The following is a 23561-nucleotide window of genomic DNA, read 5'->3' on the forward strand; positions in this document are numbered from 1 at the left end:
ACAGACAGGCTCAATAAATGCCAATTCATGGCTTTGACTGTATATTTGCATACTTCTCACCTGTTAAGTTTTAAGCTGGAAGGCAATAAAGATATTGTTGGTTCAGGAGCCACCAACCTGCACTTTCTGAATTCATGTTGGATCCCTCCTAGATTTACACATTTAGGAGTGAACTCAAAATTCAAATATCAGGGTCATTGCTACATACATGGATGCCTTTTTACTCAGGAGCCCACAGAGCACGCTTTTATGGTATGTGTCAGGATTTACTGAGCACACTCAGGGAACCTGCCAAAGTGTTTGGAGTGCTTTGGCAGCAGAAGAAACAGCTGGTCCCATCAAAGTGATCACATTCTTGGGCATTAATTTAGAGTCCAAGAGGATGGAGTGATGTTTGCCAGGGAATAAGCTTCATAATCGTAAAGGGTTCGTGACTCAGAAATCACAGACTAATAAAGGTATGGTTAAAGCAGTTGCTTTGTTAACTAGTCATTTGAACCTTGAAGAAAAGGGTATTTAGGCAGCATGTAGTCTCTGATCTGACCAGTTCTTTCAATGGCAGAAGCTATAGATGGATTAATGTTGTAAGAGCAATTGACTCTGAGTACTGGAAGCTGTTCTATGCAGTCTCAGTATATCAGCAAATAATAAGTCAGTGCTAGTGGAAGAATGAATTATTCATAACTATGTATTGTGAAAATACATTTGAATGTGCCTGGAAGGCTTGCTTCTGAGGAACACATGCTGGAGTTATGCAGAGATGTGTATCAGAAAAAAAAATGTTAAATAAATAACATCTGTATTTAGATTAGATATAAGAAATTCTTCACTGTGAAGGTGGTGAGGCACTGGAACAGGCTGCCCAGAGAGGTTGTGGATGCCCCATCCCTGTAGGTGTTCAAGGCCAGGTTGGATGGGACTTTGAGCAACCTAGTCTAGTGGAAGGTGTCCCTGCCCATAGCAGAGGGGTTGGAATTAGATGATCCTTAGGATCCCTTCCAACCCAAACCATTTTATGATTCTTGTTATGGACACTTAAACTTGATATATGTCTGATTGTTTTCTTTCCTTCTGCTACTTACACCAGCACAGAAAACATCCTCTTCCAGCTTGGAGCCAAGGCTACCATTGCACCATTACAAAATTGTTGCCTAATTTTCTTTCTCTTTTTAACTATTCCAGCAGCTGGAGTTTTCCACCAAATGATCGGTTAACAACACATTGAATGCAAACAATCATCAAAACAAACCCCAAACTCTTAATGAATAGCGGTGGCATGCTTATCTTTCACATTATACTTCTTGTGAAAAAAGAGGGAACATACACAGCCTCTATATCTCTCTCTCACGTCTTAGGGTTTTATTTCCATGCTGCAAGCTATCTTAAGACATGAACATTGGGAAGGATAACACTCAAAAAATGACTTGATTTATAAAAACACCAAATTCTGTAGAGGTTTTTTGTTGTTGTTGTGTTTATCCCCCTTTGAGGAGACAACAGAATGTACCGAGCATACAGCAACATAGGTATGAGCAATGAATTCAACCACGGGTGAGGCAACTGGAAAGGTCTAGGATGTGTAACAGTCATTTATTAAACCACATAAACTACAGAATTTTTTTTTTCTCCATAAGAGATTTTGGTAAACACATTACAAGATGTGTTTTAATGGAAACTAACAAACACGTAAATTTTTTCTTCTGGGAAAAAAGAAAAAAAAAAAGTGTTTATTAACCACACAGCAATCAGAAGTTTACAACCTTACTTTTCACTTTATCAAACCCTTTTTATGGGGTGCACTTTGCTGAGGGAAGGTGAGAGCTTCTGTTGTTACCCCATGTCATCGTCGTCCCCTCCCCCCCCCCCGGCCACGCGCAGCACAGAGTAATTAAACTTATATAGGTCAGCATATCAGATATAGAGATCCTCTAAGAAGACACCACTTCTGAAATAATGCACTGGATTCAAAAACTATAAAGAACTGTAGAGAAAGTGCACTGCTAACAGCAGGTGCTGTACAAAAATATATATATATATATTTAAAAGAGCTTTTAATTACTGTATATCTTTGTTTAGAAGCCACCTTCAACCACCTTTTCCTTGTGAGCTGCAGGGGAAAGCAATTAAATGTATGAGAAAGCCACCCTTAATTTAAAGCTGCAGGAGGAAGCAATTAGTGTAACAGAAGTGTTAGCTTGTACACAAAGAAATACGGTACATGGAATCACTGGAGGTTGGCTATCACTTCGACATAATTAATACAGATGGTAATTCTTAAAATGTGTGAGACCACTGAAAGGTGAAAGTCATAGCTGGTCCATGTTTATTTCCAAGTCTCCTTATGACAAAGGACTTCACTCTTTACACAAAAACACATTGATACCTATTGGACATATAATTCACACCTTCTCTATATTCCCTTTACATATGTAAACCAACTCCAAATATTTTATGATTCTATGATTCTGTGAGCTCATTTATTTCTAAGGGGCAGAAAGGCACAATGGAATGGAATGGAATGGAATGGAATGGAATGGAATGGAATGGAATGGAATGGAATGGAAATTCCCAAAATGGTTTCAGTGTTTTTAGGACCCAATCCTTGGTCAACAATGACATGTAAACTGAAAAAATCCCTGTCAATATTAACTCCACTGAATTTAAAGGCAAAAATATTACTCAAACAAGATCAGAAAATGTTTCACTCAATGGTGTTTTGTAAAGGATACACAGGTTAATTTGACACTTTCTGTTGCATTAGATGGTATGAAACTTCAATTAATTACTATTTCTTTAATTTAACTGGTTCATTAAGAACTGATTGTAGAACCACAAAGCAAGTATTACTTCTTTCTTAGTACCTGACTTGGCTTACTTCTACAGTCCAAAGTATATGATCCTTAATCAAAATTAGATTTTAACAAAGACATTAAATGGTTAATAGTAACACACAGCACCACTAAAACTCTGAAGTAAATGAAGCTTTCACAGCTTTCAATCATACTGTTCTCTAAATACCTCAGTGTTAGTCCTTGTGTTTTCTGGTGTCCTTTATTATAAGCAGCTTACTTTACTACTAGTTTTATTTGAAGTTAACAGCACAAGTAAGATGTTTCTATAAATGTTTGATTTTATGAGCTCTTGTGCATTTTTCTCAACCAATTAGTCAAATTGCCTTCTTGACTGTATCTCCTTGCTAAATCTAGCTTTTTTAGTTTTTGTTATTTAGTGCACTACCTTATTCCATTAAAGACAAAGTTCAATTATTTGTCTTTTGAAGCTCTGAGTGCCTTGTTTAAAATGCCAAGTGCATTAAAAACAGGCCACCCTTGACTTTTGCAAGGAGATATAGAAGGATAATAACTTAGTTTAATTTAATGGAATTTTGAAATTGAGCAAGTGTATGTATGTGTGCATGCGTATATGCATGAAAATATCAAAATAGAGATGAAATGTTGTCAAGTCATCAAGAACACTTTTTTTTTGTCTTTTTGCCAATTTTTTAATCTTAAAAAGTAGCAAGAAAGAAGGAAATTCTTGTGGCTAAAACAAAGGACAGAGAGGCAAGGGACATTGGACTTGGAGAAAAATGTATACTAGAACATCTTGCTAGCATTAAAATAGAGCTTCATTGCCACAGAAGTGTAAACGAGCACAACATTCTAGCAGAGAAGAGCTGCGTTTTTGCTGACTACTTGGGGAATCTGCCATTGTACCTCTTCCAAATCCTGTTCACTGTCCTTATCTATTTACATTTCCATTTTGAAGACAACTCTCTATGCTGTCTTTTGCCTCCACACTGACACTGAGCCCAAAAATGATAGCAAAACATACCTGTGTATAGCCTGAGACTGTGAAGAAAGCTTGGTAAACTTTGCAGAGAAATGGATCTTGGCTACACCAATTTAAGACCTATGGTGAGAGATCTCTACCATTTGTAGAAAAAGCTTGAGATGGTAATGTGTTAAAGGGGTCTGGAGGTTTTAAAAGTGGAGAAAGCAACTTAAAAGGTGAATGTGGCACCAACATAATATAGCAGTCACTTAATGAACAGGCGCCTCATGTGAGCTGTAGGGCAGACCCTACACATTGAGCCCTGTTGTGCAGCTTTTGGTGGCAGGAGTCATCCAGTTGGAGCTACTTTGATGAATAAAGGCAGCAGAAGGGGTGCAGCTACAGTAGCAATTAGTTTCTGCAGAGTTTTTACAAATCTGTTTAGAAGCCAATTGTCTATGGCAGGCATGTTCAGCATACATGTATCTCTTCCTGTGTAAATGGCAAACTTCGAGTAAAACAGAGATTAATTTAATTAAGTTTAAACATTTCAGCTTTTTTATTTTATGGTTACACACATAAGTAGAGCAATCACTGAATACAAATGTTGCATATTTACCGTGGCATGATCCAGGCAATTACTACTAAAGTATTAAGGAAAAGCATCATTTCACTCTTTTAATTTTATTTTATAATTAGGTGGGAACCATATTTTGGTGAATACATTTATAGTTAGAAGTTATAGATTATGTCTCTCTTTGTTTTGGAAGGATGATTTTAGCCCTGTTGCTAAAAGCCTGTTAGCAACAATAAAAATAGCTATAAAAAGGCGTTTATAGCTCTTGTACTTGATTTTCTTGTTGGTTTTCATCAAATATTTCACACTCATATGATGTATGCAATCTACTAATAGTAACATAGACCTTCAAGAGTGATTTGAAACATCTGGTTTAAAACAGCTTTTTATGTACTCAGATTTTTTGTTCGTTCATTTACATGAGTGTTTTGCCAGTTGTTCATTATGCCTCTGACTTCTGTCAGTTTTTGTTCTTAAAAAATTATTTGAAAAAGTTTAGAAGGAAAAACTAAAAGCATAGCAAAGAAAAAACTACTGGCATCTCTTTTGTGTGTCAGAGTTTTAACCACTTTGTATTGAAAGACTTTCCTGACTTCCCTTTCAAGCAAACATTTTTGTACATAGTATTACAGGAAGGGCTGAATGCAGTCTACTAAACACAACAAGGTAAATGTCTGCATGTATTCTACATATACCATACTATTAAAATCAATCTGTTCGGGTTAGTTTCCATTTTGAGGAGAGCTGAGAAACACAACCACCAGTTTCTGTCACGTGCTGCATCATATCAATTAAAATTAAATTAAATTTCATGCAAAGAACACAACTTAGAAAATTCCAGCAAACAAAAACAGAACCTTTCCACTAATGATTTTCAGTCATCAGAAGTGGAGAGAGACTCAGACAGCAGACAGCATGGTCCCAGCATGCTTTTTGCCTTTTTTTTTGTTTGCACAGTAGCTGTCAGTTGCAGCCCTGCAGGTAGTAGAACCCAGTGGGAAGAGGGGCGGGACAGAGCGATGCTGCCTGAACTGACAGCAAATTTAAATTACTGAGCTTTCTTTTTCTTTTTTTTTTTCTTTCTTTGCTTTTTTTTTTTCTGTATTTTTCTACTCTGTGACAAACTGCAAAGATTCTAGTACACGCTAATTTAACTACCCTGCTTCGTCTTCTTTTTTTTTTCTTTTTTTTCCCCTTTCTGCTTCCAGGATAATTAAAAGAGAAACCTGTAAAGGCAACATTCCTTTAAGCAAGTTGGTGCTGCAACGTGCTGGTAAGGCGAATTTAATTTTTTTGTTCTCTTCCCCATCTTTTCTTTTCCTTTTTTGGAGCTGAAAGCTTTTGTATATCTAACGCAGTCATAAGTGTGGTTCCCCTGCTGTGGAGGGTTAGGTTGTAATGAAAAGGTGTAACTGCTTGATATGTGACCTTCTCCTATTATTTAAAATGGATAATAACAGCTTTCGTGTCTGTCCTCATGATGCTTTTCTCCCTGTGAATTGACTATTTGCTCAACAGAAGCAGTGCTGTGATTGTCGCACTATGACAATGAGGACTTGATTGTTTTTTGGGTGCTGTTCCATGCTCCTATCAGAAAAGATACTTGAGTTGGGGGGTTTGTGTGTGTGATTTTTTTTCAAACGCTGCCTGAAGCACTGATACGACGGGGGTGGAGATGGGGGTGGAGGAGATGGTCTTGGGTATCATTCTGCCTGTTCAGCTGTTTACTAGGTAGAGAAGTGCAACACTGAAACTTTTTAAAAAATAAATAAATATTTTTCAGCTTGCATTGAGTGAGATCACCGTCTCCGGGATTTATTGTATATTGGGTAAAGTTCTTGCTCTCCCTTGCATTGTTCTTCGGAAGAAAGGGGGGAGGGATATTCTACTTCATACCTTGTCATAGTTCTGTAGCAGCTAATTGCAAGGAAGTGACAAACTTTGAGATGAAATACCTGCCATTGTTTTTGCAAAGAATGGGTTTGATGCTCTGGATAGCTTCCTATGAATGCAAGACTGCCAGATATAATCAGACCTGTATTATAAATGTTGCAATTCCTGCCTTACAAATCCCTTGATTTTTTGAGATCTGCTTTCTAGTCTTTTCCTGACAATAATACATTTTTTTCAGGAAATTAGAGATGTACTGGCTTTTCTTTGTTTCAACCCTTATGAAACTTGTAAGGCGACTTGTTTTTGTTTTGTTTCGTTTTTATTCTCAGACTTTCTACATATGATTCTGACAGGTATTAAATGCTACAACACCTACTAAAATCAAGAGAAAGGCTGAGCTTGTCCTGTATTTAAGAGGAAATTGATGAGTACTCCCAGGACTGAATCTTACGATTGCTGAAATCTCTTCCTTTTTATAACTGCAATTAATTGCCATTATACTTAAGAAGTGATCCTGCAGGTTTTTACTGAAATATTTAGAGTAAACTACGTAAATAAATACTACTCTTACAGTTAAATACTCACAGGTTTGTGGCTGTACTGAGGAAAACTTTTTGAACGTAGGATACGATTTTTCAGAGAAAGATAGTGGAGCTGGAAATCCAGTGTGATTCAGTCCTCTAACTTCTTGAAAGCTATTTTCCTTAATATTTAAAATGACGTGTCTCAAAAGCAATCATCCACAGAGTGATACTTTGAGGTTTCCAAATGTAAAGGTCTATTTTGCTAAATGCATACCATGATTATAGGGGTGAAGTTGTGCAGGGAGAAGGGAGATGAGTATCAGGGACTGAACACAGGCTTCCTTTCATGTCCCTGGAGAGAAGAGAAGGATGTGTCAATGCCATATGGAAAGTCACATTCTTTCACAGGAACTTGTTAGGGCACAGGGTTAAAGGGTGCTGCACTTGCAGAGGTTTGTCTCTCCCTATTTCAGCCTTGATTTCAAGCACTGTGATACTTTTTCTGAAGATTTACTTTGCTTGTTCATAAAATGCTGGTATCTTGGGAAATGAGGTCATTGTAGATCTCACACCTTACTTTTGCCCTGATAACTTGCAACCCCTCCTTCCCAACACCAAGGCCCAGAAAATTAGGCTTTGTCCCTTGTAATCCTAAACTCTCATCCATTTATAACAGGAGAAGAAAAGGATTGAATTCAGTGTTCTTGTTATGGAAATAAGTTTTTATTCACTCTATCAACTGACAGTTAGAAGCGTATCTGATGTAATATGAATAAACTGTAGGCAGTTGACAGTAAATTATGCAGCTATAGTCTCACATTCTCTTAGAAACAGTGCTTTTACAATGTTCAAGTGGCTTAATGGATTGAAACAACTGCCAATAGGCTCATTTGAGTTTGGTGATCACCCAAAGCCATGAGAAGTCCACAGTGGTTGATACCCACTGCCCATGGCTGGCACCACAGTAGTGGAAAAGGCTGCAAGAAGTAGGGCTTGGGCATAGCCAGGTGTACTCTGTCATAGAGGCGATGCCAAAGTTACTGTTATGAGGCAACGGGACAGCAAAGTACAGCCAAGTTTAGATGTTGAACTTGGTGAAAAGACTTTGTTCCTAAAGCATTAAAGGAAAAAAAAAAAAGTCAGCTGTATCTTTAAGAAATAATAAACTACGAGTCTACTTTCTATTTGAATTTAGTCTTTATTTTTTAACTAATCTTATTTTTTTTAACTATCCTGTGCACTTGAAATTCTTGTTGGCTTCTAGCAATACTCTCCTCTACCCAGCATCTGGAAATTTCTTGCTGAATGGAATTGCTTTCAATACAACAAAAAAAAAAAGCAAGGCAGAAACCTTGCTGTAATTTCCTGTCAGTATCACAGAAATAAGAAAACACTAGGCTAATAAAAATGATAATCTTAGTTTACAACTGTTAACAAGATTCCTGAATAGAAATGGTGCTATTATGTGCAAAGAACTTTTATCATCAGCAGAGGAATGTAGTATAAAATTATGAGTTTTATTATTAGGGCCCTGTCACCCAATCAGAAGTCAACCCATAATCTTAATTTGTGAAATGCCATAAGTTTTGGCATCTTCCCTCCCCTCCTATTAATAAAATATTAAAGATATTTTATAATTAGAAATTTTGATAACATAGCTATGAATTTTCTTTACAGGAAAAAAGCTGGCATAATTCAGTATTTCTTCCATATCTCCAGCTCTCCATACAAAATCACTGCAAGTCTGAGTTACATGCAGCAGATGGAACTGAGGTAAATCCCAAAGTTGCTATGGGCAGTAATGATGGGATTTCATGGACTTTCTTCTGAGAGAGACCAGATTCTCAGGCTTTCTCAGGATGCTGCAGAAGAATTTATGAATATGTAATGGCACCTCTTTCATAGAACAATTTGGGTTGGAAGAGATCTTAGCGAGCACCTAATTCCAACCCTCCTGGGACTGGAACACCTCCCACGAGACAAGGTTGCCCAAAGCCCCATCCAACCAGGTCTTGAACAATTCCAGAGACGGGACATCCACAGCTTCTCTGGGCAGCCTGTACCACTGCCTCATCACCCTCAGAGTGAAGAATTCCTCCTTTTCTAAATCTAATTTCCTCCTTAACCTAAATCCACCCTCTTTCAGTTTAAAGCCATTACAATTTGTCCTACAACTACGCTCCCTGCCAGAGAGTCCCTCACCAGCTTTCCTGTAGCCCCCTTTAGGTACTGGAAGGCCTCTGTGAGGTCTCCCTGGAGCCTTCTCTTCTCTAGACTGAACAACACCAACTCCCTCAGCCTGTGTTTCCATTTGCTTTAATGAATTATCCATGGTCTTCTTTCAGTAAGAACCACTGTGGTAGCTCTACATCACCAAGAGAAGCAAGACAGATGTAGCTTTGCTCAGTGGCTCCAGTCTCTGGTCCTCCCCCATTATCTGATTGATAACAGATTGGGCCAACACTTGCCAAGATACACTCCTTCCACAAGCCTGGCAGCCAGTCATACGTCCTTCATCTCCTGGTGCTGTGTGCATGGTTCACTGTAGACTCCTTGGAACTCCTGAACCTGTGCAAGGTATATGAAACACTAAAAATAATCTAATATTTCCTAATTACTTTCATCATCCCCTAGGCAATACAGCAGTAGTTATCAGGTCACTAGATATGAATTAAGAATATAAATAAATATTTTATTCTATTAAGGTAAAAAGTAAAATGTTAGCGAGAATGAAACAAAGCTAAAAGAGAAGCAGAGCTCCAGAGAGTGCAGTTCTAGACTATAATTATCACACAAAGTCTCCCTTGGCTGCTATGTGTCTCCGACGGCCTGCAAGGTTTATAACTTAGCTCCCATCCTAAGGGTGATGTGCTCCAAGAACTCTTAGAGCTAAGTCTTTCCTACGCCTGTTGTTAAAGACACTGTCACTTCCATGGGGAAGGTAACAAAGGGGCAGCAAGCCAGAAGTGCTGCATACACTTTTTTTTTTCTTTTTTTCTTCCCAAACAGGAATTGTCAGCCACCTGTATATCTCTCATCTAAATGTCTGCTCTCTGCTCATGGTAGTTAGACACCAGAGGTAGGATTCATCTCACCCAAATTTATATATTTGTGCTGTATACACCTACATCTGAGCTAACCACCTCAGGGTCCTGTTACAGTCAAATAAAACGAACAGGCACTTTCAGGGAGAGATTTATCTGACCTATTTTAAATGACTTTTTTCTTTGAATCCCACTGTAGGACATCACATCCAAGACTCAGATCATTTAACCTCCTCTCCTCCTCAAATTTTCTTAATTAACTGTACTGTTGCATTGCTTAATTTAGACGTCTTCTCATCATCTGCTTAGATTCTCTTGTAACTACTTCATGAACACACAGTGCTTAAAACTCTGTAAATTATATACCTTGAAAAACAGTCATAGTACTATTGACTTACCAAGCCTCATATACCTGGCAGTGGACTTAAAACAAGGCTAATCATAGTGAAATTAGGACTGGATTGCATAGCAGGGTAATGTTGTTCACGTATATCATTAGTCCTCAAGCACTGCTGGGGGGGTGCTGTCACAAGTGCATTCCAGGCAGCATGTTTAATGTACAATTAATCTTGTTCCTCATGGTTACTTTTATTAGGCTGAACTGATCTAGTGAAAGGAGCTGTTGTGATTGTTTTATTTGTTCTACTTTGCAGACCAGTGGCATTTAAAAGCTACGCTGCAATGCTTTAACATATGTGAGAGTCAGGAGACACCATGAGTACACTGAAGTCCACCTGATTTAGGCACCTGCATTTTAATGAGCTGATGTTCCTGGTATAAGTTCCCTTACCCAAAGGAAGCTCAGTGCATTTGAAGGCTTCCAGACAGAGATCGTGCCTTCCTAAGTTTGTACAGTTAAGGCTCCATTTACACCACTAAAAATATCTGCTACCCTGGCTCCCCGGTACCACAGCATAGCTCACCATGTCTCATGCAACCATCTGTGGAGGGGCTTCTTGTGTCATCTAGGTCCTGTGTGGGCCCCAGGTGTTTGCTTTTGTGCCCCAGTACATGGCATGAATATTTGTGGGTGATGTTGGCAGGCTCACAGACCACTTGAACAGAGGGATATAAAGGAAAAAGGGCTGGAGCAACCTTGTTCATAAAGCCTAGAGAGTGTGAACCCTACAGATGACCATAGCCAGCATCACAATCAGGTTTTTCTACAATGAGAATTTTATTAATTCCAAAATTACATGTGTCAGTACAGAAATACATATTCATATGTATATAAATATACAATATAGCTGTCAGAGACATGAGAACACACTAGATAAGTCATTCCACAGTACAGACACACTATACGTCAGACAAATATGGTGTTCCTTAGGATTCATTTCTCTCTTCACTTAAGTAATCTTCAGTGTCCTAAAGATTGGTTTAAGTTAGAAAAAAAAAAATTCTACCATTCATTTGAAAAATAATAATAATAATAATAATAAAAAAGGTTGATCATCAGGCACGAGTGAGGTAAGTCTATGCTGAACCGGAGTTGGGGTCTGCAGTGTTTTTCAGAAACAGTCTTCAGTAAGGCAAGAACAGTGGCCTGTTTTTGAAACATGAAGAAAATGTGACAATAATCAATAGAACTGCTTGCAAAAATAAGAGCTCGCAACATAAGATTTTATGTATTATACTTTTGCTATTTTCAGTGATTAATTTATAGGTACTGTGCAAACCACTGACACAGTAAGTAATCCAGAAAGCCTGTTGTCTGTGTTTTGGACAACAAGAGGCAGAAGTATAGATTAATAGTGGCTCTTAATCTATCTGATGCAGTCAATGTTTTCCATAGGCACTCCATTAATAAGCTGCTCAGCTAAAGCCTTTCTTTTGCCTTATGTTAAGTCACCGACAATTATGAAGGACATATGCATACTAAATGAAGCTTTCGCGCTTGAGTGAAGAACAATAGCAGCATATCCAGTGTCACACAGCAAGAGAGACCACATTCACAGGACATTAAAAGCTGGGTACTCTTGCTGAACAGGTTTACACATTTAAGCCTTGATCCTGCCAGGATTTACACACATGCTTAACCTTACACACTGCGAATGAAATCCTGGGCCTCTCAAAATCAATGACAAAACTCCACTAACTTCAAAGGGCCACTCTGTGAATAGCCTTTTTGGCTTCAGTGCAGCCACACAGAGTGTAGAAGCGTGTGAGCTGATCTCCCCAACCTTGTTGCTTGCATGAAGCCTTAAGAGATTGAGGGAGCTGCTAAGTGTAACTTCCAAAACACCTCTTCTGTCTCACAACAAGCCACAAGCTTTCAAAGATATTTTCTTGTTTGATCTGTGTTCTTTAGGGGTTTTGCCCGAACCCCATAGTAAAACCTGCAGGAGCGGTTTCTGCAGGAGAAATCTGTGATCAATCCTTTCCCTGGCTAACATTGCACTCTGAGAGGGTTGTTTTCTTTACTTTCCAGAAGATCCAGTCTCTGGAGTGAAGTAGTTATGATTAAATTACATCTTTATTTAATTTATATATGTATGTATATCTATATATTATGTATCATGTGATTTAACAGGAAATCTGGGAAATTTCTACTGAAATAACTTACAGGTCAGAAAAAAAATAATAGATTAATTTTTGCAGGATTAAAATGCAGCTTTTTGTCTGCTTGCTGTTGGCAATTGAGAAGAACTAACGGTTTGGTGACAAGCTGGGGAAGAGGGACAGTGGTGTTGGTCCCATCTTCAGCATGGATTTTTGTGCACAGCCAGCCGGGTCAATTCTCTGACTCCCTACATAGTCCCGCTGGGTCTACGTGTGATGTAACGCTCACCCAGCCCTCACATCGGCTGAGCCACTGATGTTAAGGAGTCTTTGGCAGCCCCGAATAACACTAAGGTGTCTCCTAGCTCCAACAGCAAAGTTTGCGGTTGTAAATCCAGATCTCCCAGGCTTCAACAAAATGTTTAAACTCTGGTGTGGGGATTGCAAATTGTGCTAGGAAATAGGAGAGTCTTGGCCACCATCTCCCTAAAACGGACAAAAAGATTAGAGAGGATGGTTATCCCAGAATAAGCATAGTGTAATAGGGAGGAAGCATTCTTTGGAAAAGAGATTTATAAAGTTTTGCATCCCAGTTATGCTTTAGGATAAGACCATCTTATTATTTGTGTAAACCAAATGATCACTTCTCCACTAAATCAGTGGCATTCACTTGAAAAGAAGACTACTGTGGGTAATCCCAGCAAAGATTTTTGTTTCCATTTCAGCATTTTTCTCTGACACATTTCATTGTTCAAGCAATGAAAAATTCCACAGACTTTACTCTTTTTGGCTTTTACTGTAAAGGTATTTTAATTTTATCTTCATCATGCTTCTGTACAAATGGGCTTTACATATTCCCAGCAAACTCCTGTATGAAATTCTTAACCATAGAGATTACAGAAATTTACTGCTTCATTGGCATGGTCAAGTTGCCACAAAATTGCATTTGTTAATGTAGCTGTGAAAACACATGACACCTGCCATCTCTTAGTATAAGGACTTTAAATACGGCTGGGAAGAATTTAAGAATGCCTATAAAATGGGGTTTGCCCATGTCAGTTCAGCTTTAGAAAGGAGACTGTGCTATAAAATCTTCACCCATAATTGGACACAAGTGACAGCTTTACTTAACTAGTGTTCACAAATGAACGAGCAGTGAAAATGCTCTGCCTTTCTCACCCCCGAAGAATGACCATGGCAGATGTTAACACCATTGAGAACAGCTTTATTGTAACTACAGGTGAGACAAATGGGAGATTTATTAGTCTGGGCATGGAGGGACGGGGAGGGAGAGTAAAAGTTGTATCCAGTGCTGTTCCAAAGAAATGCAATGCACATTACCAAACACATTGCATGCCACACACAGTGCTCTAAAACAGGGACTATTCTGTGCCTATGAATTCATGAGCATGACGGCATTCTTGTTTGCTTTTCAAACACCCAGAATCACAAATACACATGATTCTGCTTTCTCTTTTTTCATGCATTATCCTGTACCCGTTTAAATTTGATGGAAAATCTCTAACTTCATTGATGATACAATACAATCAATGACTCCAAGGCTAGGAACTCAGTGACTTGCAAAACAGTAAACAACAGACAATGAGGCTTCTCTGATGGAAGTCCTGAGATGAGACCGGATCCAACGTAAGCAGGATCCTTCCTATTCATTTTAATGAGCTAACAATTGGTCCCTAACGTAATATGCATTCAACAGAAATCTGCAGTGGTTGTTCAGGCAGTGATCCAGTAAAGCCCTTAATTATGTGCTTAAGAATATGGTATGGGAATAGTCCCAAAAGAAGCCACTGCAACCACAAAAATGTTTTAAGTTCACCAAGTAAGTAAATGTTTAGTTGCTGCAGTATGATGCTTGTTTTTTTTTCTTTTTTTTCTTTTTTTTTAAGTCATTGCCCCCTGCCAAGCAAACTAACAAGTTTTCTTCAAATCCAACACATTGAGATGCCATAAATGTGTTGATATTCAGATTTGTACCCAAATTTTGTTGTTGCTTTATACTCCTTTCTGCCCAGAGATAGCAAAACACTTTGCTGCAATTGTGATATGGATATAAATAGGAATATTTACAACTTGAAATTCAAAGCTCCCTTCCTTTTTAGATTCAGGGTACACTTGCATGTGGTGCTGCTGTCTGCTCATCAGTAGAATAACTAGAATAAAATAGAATATCAGTAGAATCAGTAGAATAAGTAGGATAAAATTGTATTTAAAAAATGTTTGCAGTATAGGCAGGAAAATATTATATTCTATAGTTCAAGTAAATTCTGTTTGCCCCAAACTCTTGAAGCAGATGCTCACTTAGAAGAGCTGCTTAAAGGCAGTTTGAACTTTTGTGCCATGTGGAGCACATACAGTTTAGCTGCTTCACTTCAGCTCATCTCATTTAACTAGGGGGTACTATATCTCTGTATTATTTTGCTTTCATGAAACCTGTGATATTCACCAGGTTTTTCAGGTAATACTGTTTACAGCAAACACTGCCTATGGTGTTTCCAAAAGTTTCCTGCTGTCAGAAGCGTGAGGGCCAAATTGAAAATATTGGTTTGGGAGAATGTAATCTTTTCAGTACAGACTTTGGTATTCAGTGTAAGTGCCCAATAGTAATGATGTCCAGGCATAGGGCCAAATGTTAAAACTGCCCCCAGAGTGGATATACTCATACTCTGCAAGAGAAGCAGTAAAGTGTGCTTGTATTCTGGCCAGCAGCATCCAAAAGCACAGCTCCCCATGAGCATAATTCTTGCCAGGAGTATGAATAAGCTGCATCGAGGCTATGCATTATGGCAAGTGCTGCATCAGGGATTGCTAAGTAACTCATAAATAAGCAGCCTCTGCTGCCCCCAATTCCTGTATCAAGCTTCAGAAGGCACTTATATAGCTCCAAGTATGAAAGGCTTGTATAGTGGTCTCAGTGGGCTTCAAGAAGCGCCAAAACCAAGGTGGCTACTTTCCATCTCCTGCCCCTTCGACTGGCCATAATTTTTCTGGCAAGCACATACATGCAGCGCCTAGAAGGATTTGGCTTCTATTCTTCAGCTCATATTCATCATTTGGGTTGCTTCAGTGAAGTTATGAATCCAGGATCTCCTGTTATGGTAGGATAAAGACTCCACCATAGATGAAATCTTTATTAATAAAAAAATTATGAATAAAATAATAATTAAAAAAAGTCACACTTTAGTAAGCCCACCAACAATTTTGCTTTGGGCATACAAGTGTATTTATGCCCACATCAGAACTACCTTTTTTATATTAGTGCTCATTTCACAGAATCACAGAATCACAGAATTGTAGGGGTTGGAAGGGACCTCCAGAGATCATCGGGTCCAACCCCCCTGCCAAAGCAGGTTCCCCAGAGCAGGCTGCCCAGGTAGGCGTCTAGACAGGCCTTGAATATCTCCAGAGAAGGAGACTCCACAGCCTCCCTGGGCAGCCTGTCCCAGTGCTCCGTCACCCTCACCGTGAAGAAGTTCTTTCGCATGTTGGTGCAGAACTTCCTGTGCTCTATCTTGTGGCCATTGCCCCTTGTCCTGTCCCCACAAACCACTGAAAAGAGGTTGGCCAAATCCCTCTGTCTCCCACACCTCAGGTATTTATACACATTGATAAGATCCCCTCTCAGTCTTCTTTTCTCCAGGCTGAACAGACCCAGGTCTCCCAGCCTTTCTTCATAGGGAAGATGCTCCAGGCCCCGTATCATCTTTGTGGCCCTCCACTGGACTCTTTCCAGGAGATCCCTGTCTTTTTTGTACCGGGGAGCCCAGAACTGGACACAGTACTCCAGGTGAGGCCTGACCAGGGCAGAGTAGAGGGGGAGGATCGCCTCCCTTGACATGCTGGCCACATTCCTTTTAATGCACGCCAGGATCCCATTGGCCCTCTTGGCCACCAGGGCACACTGCTGGCTCATGGTCAACCTGTCGTCCACCAGGACCCCCAGGCCCTTCTCCTCAGAGCTCCTCTCCAGCAGGTCGTCCCCCACCCTGTACTGATACGTGCGGTTGTTAAACTTGAGACTATGATACTTTCAGCTCATAAAAATCAGAGTAACCTCTTGAAGTTTGTTGAGCCTCTGCCCCAGAACTGCATATGATATTTCTAGAGCCTGACTAGTCTTTAAGGATGGTAGAAGTTACGGATCCAGCATGCACAACATTTGCATAACACAGACAAAACACTTTTAGCCAGGAATTTCTATATTAGGGCTAACCATATTCTATAAGATTGTAGTAAAAGTAAACTGTATTATTACAGCAAAGTATCCTTTCTTGTTTTAGAGGTTTCAAACTTCCTTATTTGGAAGCAGTAGTTCAGAGGAGAATATGAGTTCAGAAAAGAATATGAGCATCAGACCTCTATACTCTTCTAGAGTATCCCTATAGTAGAAGTTCTCCCTGTTCCAACTGCTAACCAGCAAAGATCCAGATGTTGCTTCTTTGCAGCAGAATCACAAATTATATGTTCAAATGAGCCAATAAAATGATTTCCTAGAAACACATATTCCATTTCTCCACTCCATCTATCCACATATTCCATTTCTTTAGATATATTTTTCTTGCCTTTCAGGACATTTTATAATCTACTGCACAGATGCCACCTTTTGGAAAATCATGGAAATATTGTCAGCTGATGCATTTATCTAAATAAAGAGCTGTATAATTCAGAGCAAGGATAATCAACCATTTCTGTATGTAAAAACAAGCTGACCACCATAAAACCAACCAATATTGTCATAGTTTAATTTTTTTGTCCTTTTCTTTCAATGGTAAATATATATATATATACACTTTAGTGCTGCAACTACTTATCTTTCTTTGAATCTAAGAATATACAGAATATATACAGAAGCAGTTCTTTTTCTTGCTATTTCCAATCAACTTCATACTTCAAACTACTAAAAACCTCAGGCAAGTCTTTCTCATGAGGTCTGATTCAAATATTCCTATGAGTTAGTCTTCAAAGCTTTTACAAGAACAAATATGGTAATCCATGAATCCTACTAGTGGTTTATCTTATCTAAACCTATATCTCTGCACAAGTTTCAGAAAATATGTTAGGAAAAATTAAATGACATTGAAGCAGGACACAAAACACTTCAAATGGAACTAATTTTCACACATTGCAAAACTAGTCTGAGGAACTCCCTATTTCAAAACATTCTCCATGCCTCAAAGTTTCTTTACACAGTTTCATTTGTTGTCTTAAAATTAATTTTCCTGGAAGGGAAAACTTGATCTCAGGACTGATAAGTGAAACAGAAGGTAATAAAACTGTTTCTGAATGTTCTGGTGATAGTGGTTTATGCCACAACATTGTCCATGCCTTACCTGTCGGTGCGCATCTACGATTATGTCAGTAGTATGGAATAAAACAGTCAAGGACAACCCTATAGTCCCAAGGCCCATTGGCACACCATAGCTCATATCCACCTGCATACACTCCCTGCAACCCCAGACAGACTGGTAACATCACAGAATCATAGAATGGCTCGGGTTGGAAGAGACCTTCTAGTTCCAACCCCCCTGCAAAAGGCAGGGATGTCACCTACTTGATCAGGTTGCCCATGGCCTCATCTAACCTGGTCTTGAACACCACCAGAGATGGGGCATCCTCAGCCTCACTGGGCAACCTGTTCCAGTGCTTCACCACCCGCATGGTGAAGCATTTTCTCCTGTTCCATCCAGACTCACTGTTGGGAACAGCCCCAATACCTGCTGTCCCTCAAGCCAGGTTTGGGCATTTTGAAGGAGTTAGTTGGTGCAACCCAAAGCTCTGCAGGGGAGCACATCATCAATTAAACATTTACAAATGATCCGGCAATAGTACTTGAGCCACAACCCTGGCCTTGTTTTTTATATTAGTACATAGTTAGTACAAACACAGAACAAAGGGACTCTCCTCTCCAAAGAACTCATCTTCTCTGATTTAACTTCAGGTGGGTGCACTTTCACTTCTTGTTAACCACGTTATTAGGGAATTTGAAAAGAGGAGAAGGAAGTGATTAGTAGTGGGTAACTGTACAGAGTAAGTAGGGCATTTTCAAATATAAAAGTACATCCCTAACTTGTATAATAAAAAATAGAGCATCCTCAGGACATCCTTGAACCACAAAGTTTTGGAAGATAGGAAAATATTGCTTTGCTCTTGCATCCTGCTTTAGACATACACTTTTGGCCTCTGATGGAGACAGGACAGTGGGTTGGATAGACATCTGGTATACCCTGCAGCAACAGTGGTGCAGAATCCTTTTGTTACATGAAGGGGTGTGGGCAGAGGCAAGGAAACTTTTTTCTGTCTTTGAGCTGTCTATTGGTACTGAGCCACTGAGACCTGATGAGGACTGCTGGAGCCAAACTGGCTTTCAGACCAAACAAACTTGCACATCTGTATCTATCTAAATAAACACACCAGGTACTCATCAATACACCCTTGTCTAGGAGCAAATTGGATTCTGAACAAGCATCCAAAGATATAAAAGTGCAAATACACTAATGCTGTCCCTTTGGAAAAGTCATCTGCATACATTTAACAGAGCAGGGGGAAAGGGGGTATAATTCAACTCACTTGAAATGTCACTTTAGATAATTTTTCTAATTGAGTCTTAATATTTCACTGCTTCCCATATCTCTCAAAATGATTATTAACAAATAAACAGATCTTTCTCAGTTGTCTCTGAAATAATAATGGCAAAGGTTTCATTGCATATGCAGGAGCTTCAATTTACGTGAAAATTATTTCTGGCAATACAGCATGCAGCATCATGCAGACATATCTACTAATAATGCCACTTCTTTCAGTATGTATTATGCAAGCATCTATGGCAGGGCATGTTACAGGCCTGATTCTATCAAATCAACAATACACACTGCCAGTGAGTGCCATGTCAGTGGAAAATAAAATCATACACTATGTATGCAATATGATGATGTAAAAATGCATGTAGAGACCACATCCATTGTGTTTCCCTTCTGCAGGGTTTTGGCAGGCTTACTCTGTAGCTGGCCAGTTTAGAATTAACAGGGTCAGAAGAGATGTCCCAGAATTTAATATAATTTGGATTTATCTATGCCAGACTCCTCTGGGGAAAAATAAGTCATTTTTCCACAGCATAGATAAGTCTTCCCAGAATATTTCCCCAGACAGATTCTCTCTTCTGCATCCCTTTGCCAACTGGAACCTTTTGATCTCAACATCCTTAGTGCCAAATTCTTTAATGGTGTAAATGAGTGAAACTCCACCTAAGGCAGTGGAGCAGATCCCATTTACACCTGCAGAGAACTTGGCTTTGATTCTGTAGCCAAGGAGAGATTAAAACCATTGGTTCTAGCAGATTTGTAAGCCTGTAAAAAATGCTCTTCATCTCCTGTTGCAGATACTTCTCTTATCCAGCCCAAATGTGACAGGGAAAAGCAACAGAAAATGCTCTTGAGGGGCTGAATCTTGGTCTGGGAGGGTGATACATTGGAGAATTTAACTGAATTTTTGTGATCTTTATCATATAATCGAGTATACATTGTTATCATTTTGATTCCGATCTCTTCACTTGTTCTCTGTGCCACTTTTTTCCAGATCTAATATGAATCACTTATTCCAGATTGCTCTTTGAAGAAGGCCTCCACTGATATATCTGAGATTAAATGAGTCACTCATGATGGATTGTGCTTCATGGCTTTATATACCACAGAAAATTATGCATTTTGCACTACCTTGTAAAATAACCATTTATCTAAGTAAACATATTGACTCCTTTTGGGTTCATATGTAAACTATCCTGGGTTGTGAATCTTAATTTAGCAAGCTCTTGACAGACAGGAAAAAAGACAGCTAACAAAGATGGAGAAGAATCAGTTACTTGAATGTCAATAGAGGGAGTTTAAAAAATGAGCTCAAAGTAACAGATCAATTTGTTCTCAAGTGTCCAGTCAGAGATAGAGGCTAGACAACTTCCATCACCTTTATATGCTGATATGCTGATATGGAGTCAATTCAAATACAACAACAGAATGTGTTAGAGAAAGAAATGAGGCTAAATGTTTAGAACAAAAAGGAACTGTTGGATATCGTTTTCCAGGGATCCGATCTCTTTTCTTTCCACACTTGCTGTAGGTAACAAAGCAAGATAGCTCATTTCCTAAACACATCAGTTAGCATATCTGTAATATGGAAATTATACTTCTGTGACAGATTCGTTTTAGGGTTGTTCCATGTAGATAATGTTGTTCCATGTGCCATAATGATTAGACATCAGAATCTTTGGTAAAATTGGATTAGCATAAATGCCTCCCAGTTCCTTTTCTGACTTGACGCTGTCAGAAGGCAAAAGTATTGTGCAAGCATGAAGGTTCAAGAATGGGGTATAATAGCCTTGTTCCACAGTCTTGTTCCAGACCCTTTGGAAAGCCCTGTATTTGTCTGCCTAGGGAGCAAGAGTACAAGTTAGCACTAAAGAAGTCTCACTCAGCTTTCAAAAAATAACAGGTTGGATTTGTTTATACCTGACCATTTCTATTTGCAAACCCACATAGCACTTAATTGGTGCACCTTCCTGATTTCTGTCGTCTTCACATCCTTCTCCTGCAAAGTATTTGCACCCTTCTCACTCATGATAGGGTCTAAGATGCTGAATGCAGCATTGACTTCAGCAAGTTCTGGATCAGACCTGTAATCACTTAAAACCTCTGACTAGCTGGCTCTAAGTATTTAGGATAAATTATCTCAGAGACAAAGAAGAATATCAGAGCAAAGTGTTATCTTATATATTGCTGCTTCCCCAACGGTTTACTCTTCAAAAACTCCATCGTCCTATATGTAGTGTAAAATAATTCACCATGGAGCAAAACATTGTATCATGATACAGATCTGGGCAGTGATTGAAATAATAACAGACTGTTTAATTGCTAAATTACAGTGGTGATATTATGAAATAACATATTATATCCGCATTTATAATAAATTAATCCATCATGATTAAAGGTCTCTCAATGAATACCAAATGAATTAATACATGATTGGCCTTTATAAGTATAAGCCTTTAAAATTATGCAGTATTCTGCAAGCAGCTAACAGCCCACAGAATAAAGTTGCAATGAGAAAATGTGTCACAGAAAACTTTCCTACATTTCATGTGAAACACCTTTCCTTTCAGAACATTTTTGCATTGAATTTGTTAGCAATTATGACAGATAGCTTTTTAACAGGAGAAAAAATATCCATAATCACAAAATGTTTGGGGGAGAAGGGAAAATTGCCACAATATGACTAATTTTATGAAAGACATCTGTCATTTTCTACTGTTGCAATACAAGCTTTTTAGCAAGTAAATTTAATTAAACAGATTTCTCCTTTTAAAAAGGAAAGAAAGAAAAAAAAAAAAAAAAGAAAAAGAAAAAGCTTTTACAGCATTCCAGGAGCATATCCCTTGAATATAGTTTGTTTAATGTGTCCAATTAGACTGAATCATCAAATTTTCTGAACCTTAAATATCTCAAATTAATTTGTTTCCACATTGTTTTGCTATATACCATTTTGCAGCCATTTGTACAGTGAAGTAGATATTGTTTATTGTTGATACTATCATTTTGGAGCCTCTGCTTAGAACCGACACTTTTGTGGGTGCAGCATTGTACATAAAGAAAAAAATCTCTACAAAAAGTTCCCCATTGAAAAAAAGACATACAAAAAAGTGAAAAGGGTTCTTCCAGAGAAGAAAGGCAGAGAGCAGGTGTGTCTGTCCTAGGTCATAAATAATTCAGTGCAACATCTGAGTCCTGGTCTAGTGTTCTATCAACTACTAGACCATACCATCTTCTTGGCTTATAAAAAGATACACTTGTGAATTAACAGTAAATTCCCACCTAGAAATGTGAAATTCCCTTTGTAACTCAAAATAGTTGCAGGTTTGGTAAGGGTAAGCTGGTCTTTTTTTTATTATTATTATTATTATTTTTAATGAGGATCATATGGTGCATGTTACACAAAATGTGTTTTGTCCCTACTTTGTGGAGCTGAGACCATAAATAAGGATGGTCTGTAAAGGGGCTTTTATTGGTAATATAAATATTGGTATTTATGTTGCATTTTTCCAACGACAAGAAACAAAATAAACACAAGCAAACATACAAAATATTCTGACGTTACTGGTGTCAGTGTACAGCCTGGGATAGTTCCACCAAATGTAATTTAAAGTAACTAAGATCAAAATCCAACCAGAAAGCTTCATAAGCTTCATCCTTAATTAAAACATAAATAATATTAAAATACTTGCTCGTAACATAATATCATTTGCTTAAACTGTTCTCAGGAATGCTTAAGCTGGTAGAAGCTACTCACTTCCAAAACAAATTCTCTTGGTGCATTTCTGATGTTAGTGCGCCTTCTGAATTCTGCTCCTAAAAATATGAACAATCTGAAAATTAATATTTGCTGCTCTTGTACACAGGGGAAACAGGGGAAGACTTCCTCCCTATAAAGAAAAAAACAATCCTTGCAAAAAATGTCCATGTCCATCGCTGACCTGTACAGAATTTCACTGAAGAATTATGTCTCTCTTTTTTTTTTTTTCTTTTTCATTTCATTTAGAAACATTTACATAGGTTATGAATGGAAAGCACAACATTAATCTGGCAATTTTTTATTACCCTAACCTCACAGTAGATTTAGGAAGTTAATGGTACATAATATGTTTCTGGCATTTAGAAAGCATCACTCAATTATTAGTGTGAATACAGTTACTGAATTTGGGGAATAAGTCAGTCTAGAAGATAATAGATTGCTTACTGGGGTGGAATAACCGTGCAGAAAAGTGGATTGGGAAAACTGAAGGACTTTGGTTGTTCTCATCTATACCCACATGTTGTAAATCTGCTAGATATGGAACCTTAAACTCAGCATCTAGTTCTTTAGACTGGGGGTTTCTTACACATTGGATTGCAGAAGAGTAGACTGATCATTCCAGCAAATGCCCCCTGTGTGCTACATGGGGCTTTTAGGTGAGCTGCCATGGGGAAGGGTCAGAAAGTCAGCAGAACAGTACCAGGCTAAGAGCTGATATGCGAATTTAAGTATTTTTCTTTTTGGCTGTGGTGTTTTTACCCTGCTGGGCAGCTAAATTCCACCACCCTCTCATTCCCCCTTCTCAAAGAGAGAGGGGAAGAAAATACGATGGAAAGGGCTCAAAGGTTGAGATAAGGACAGGGAGATCACTCACCAATTACTGTGCTGGGCAAA

General features: G+C 38.6%; 1 protein-coding gene across 1 annotated transcript in view; it reads left to right on the forward strand.

Annotated features, from left to right (window-relative positions):
- The first annotated feature begins 5344 nt into the window (after positions 1-5344).
- Positions 5345-23561, forward strand: part of CELF2 (CUGBP Elav-like family member 2) — a 568240-nt gene continuing 550023 nt past the window's right edge. Inside the window, exon 1 of the mRNA XM_083819746.1 lies at positions 5345-5624. The gene's annotated coding sequence lies outside the window, so the exon portion shown is untranslated. The remainder of the gene's footprint in view (positions 5625-23561) is intronic.

This window comes from Anser anser (assembly GCF_964211835.1).
Source record: "Anser anser genome assembly, chromosome: 1".
Lineage (NCBI taxonomy): Eukaryota > Metazoa > Chordata > Aves > Anseriformes > Anatidae > Anser > Anser anser.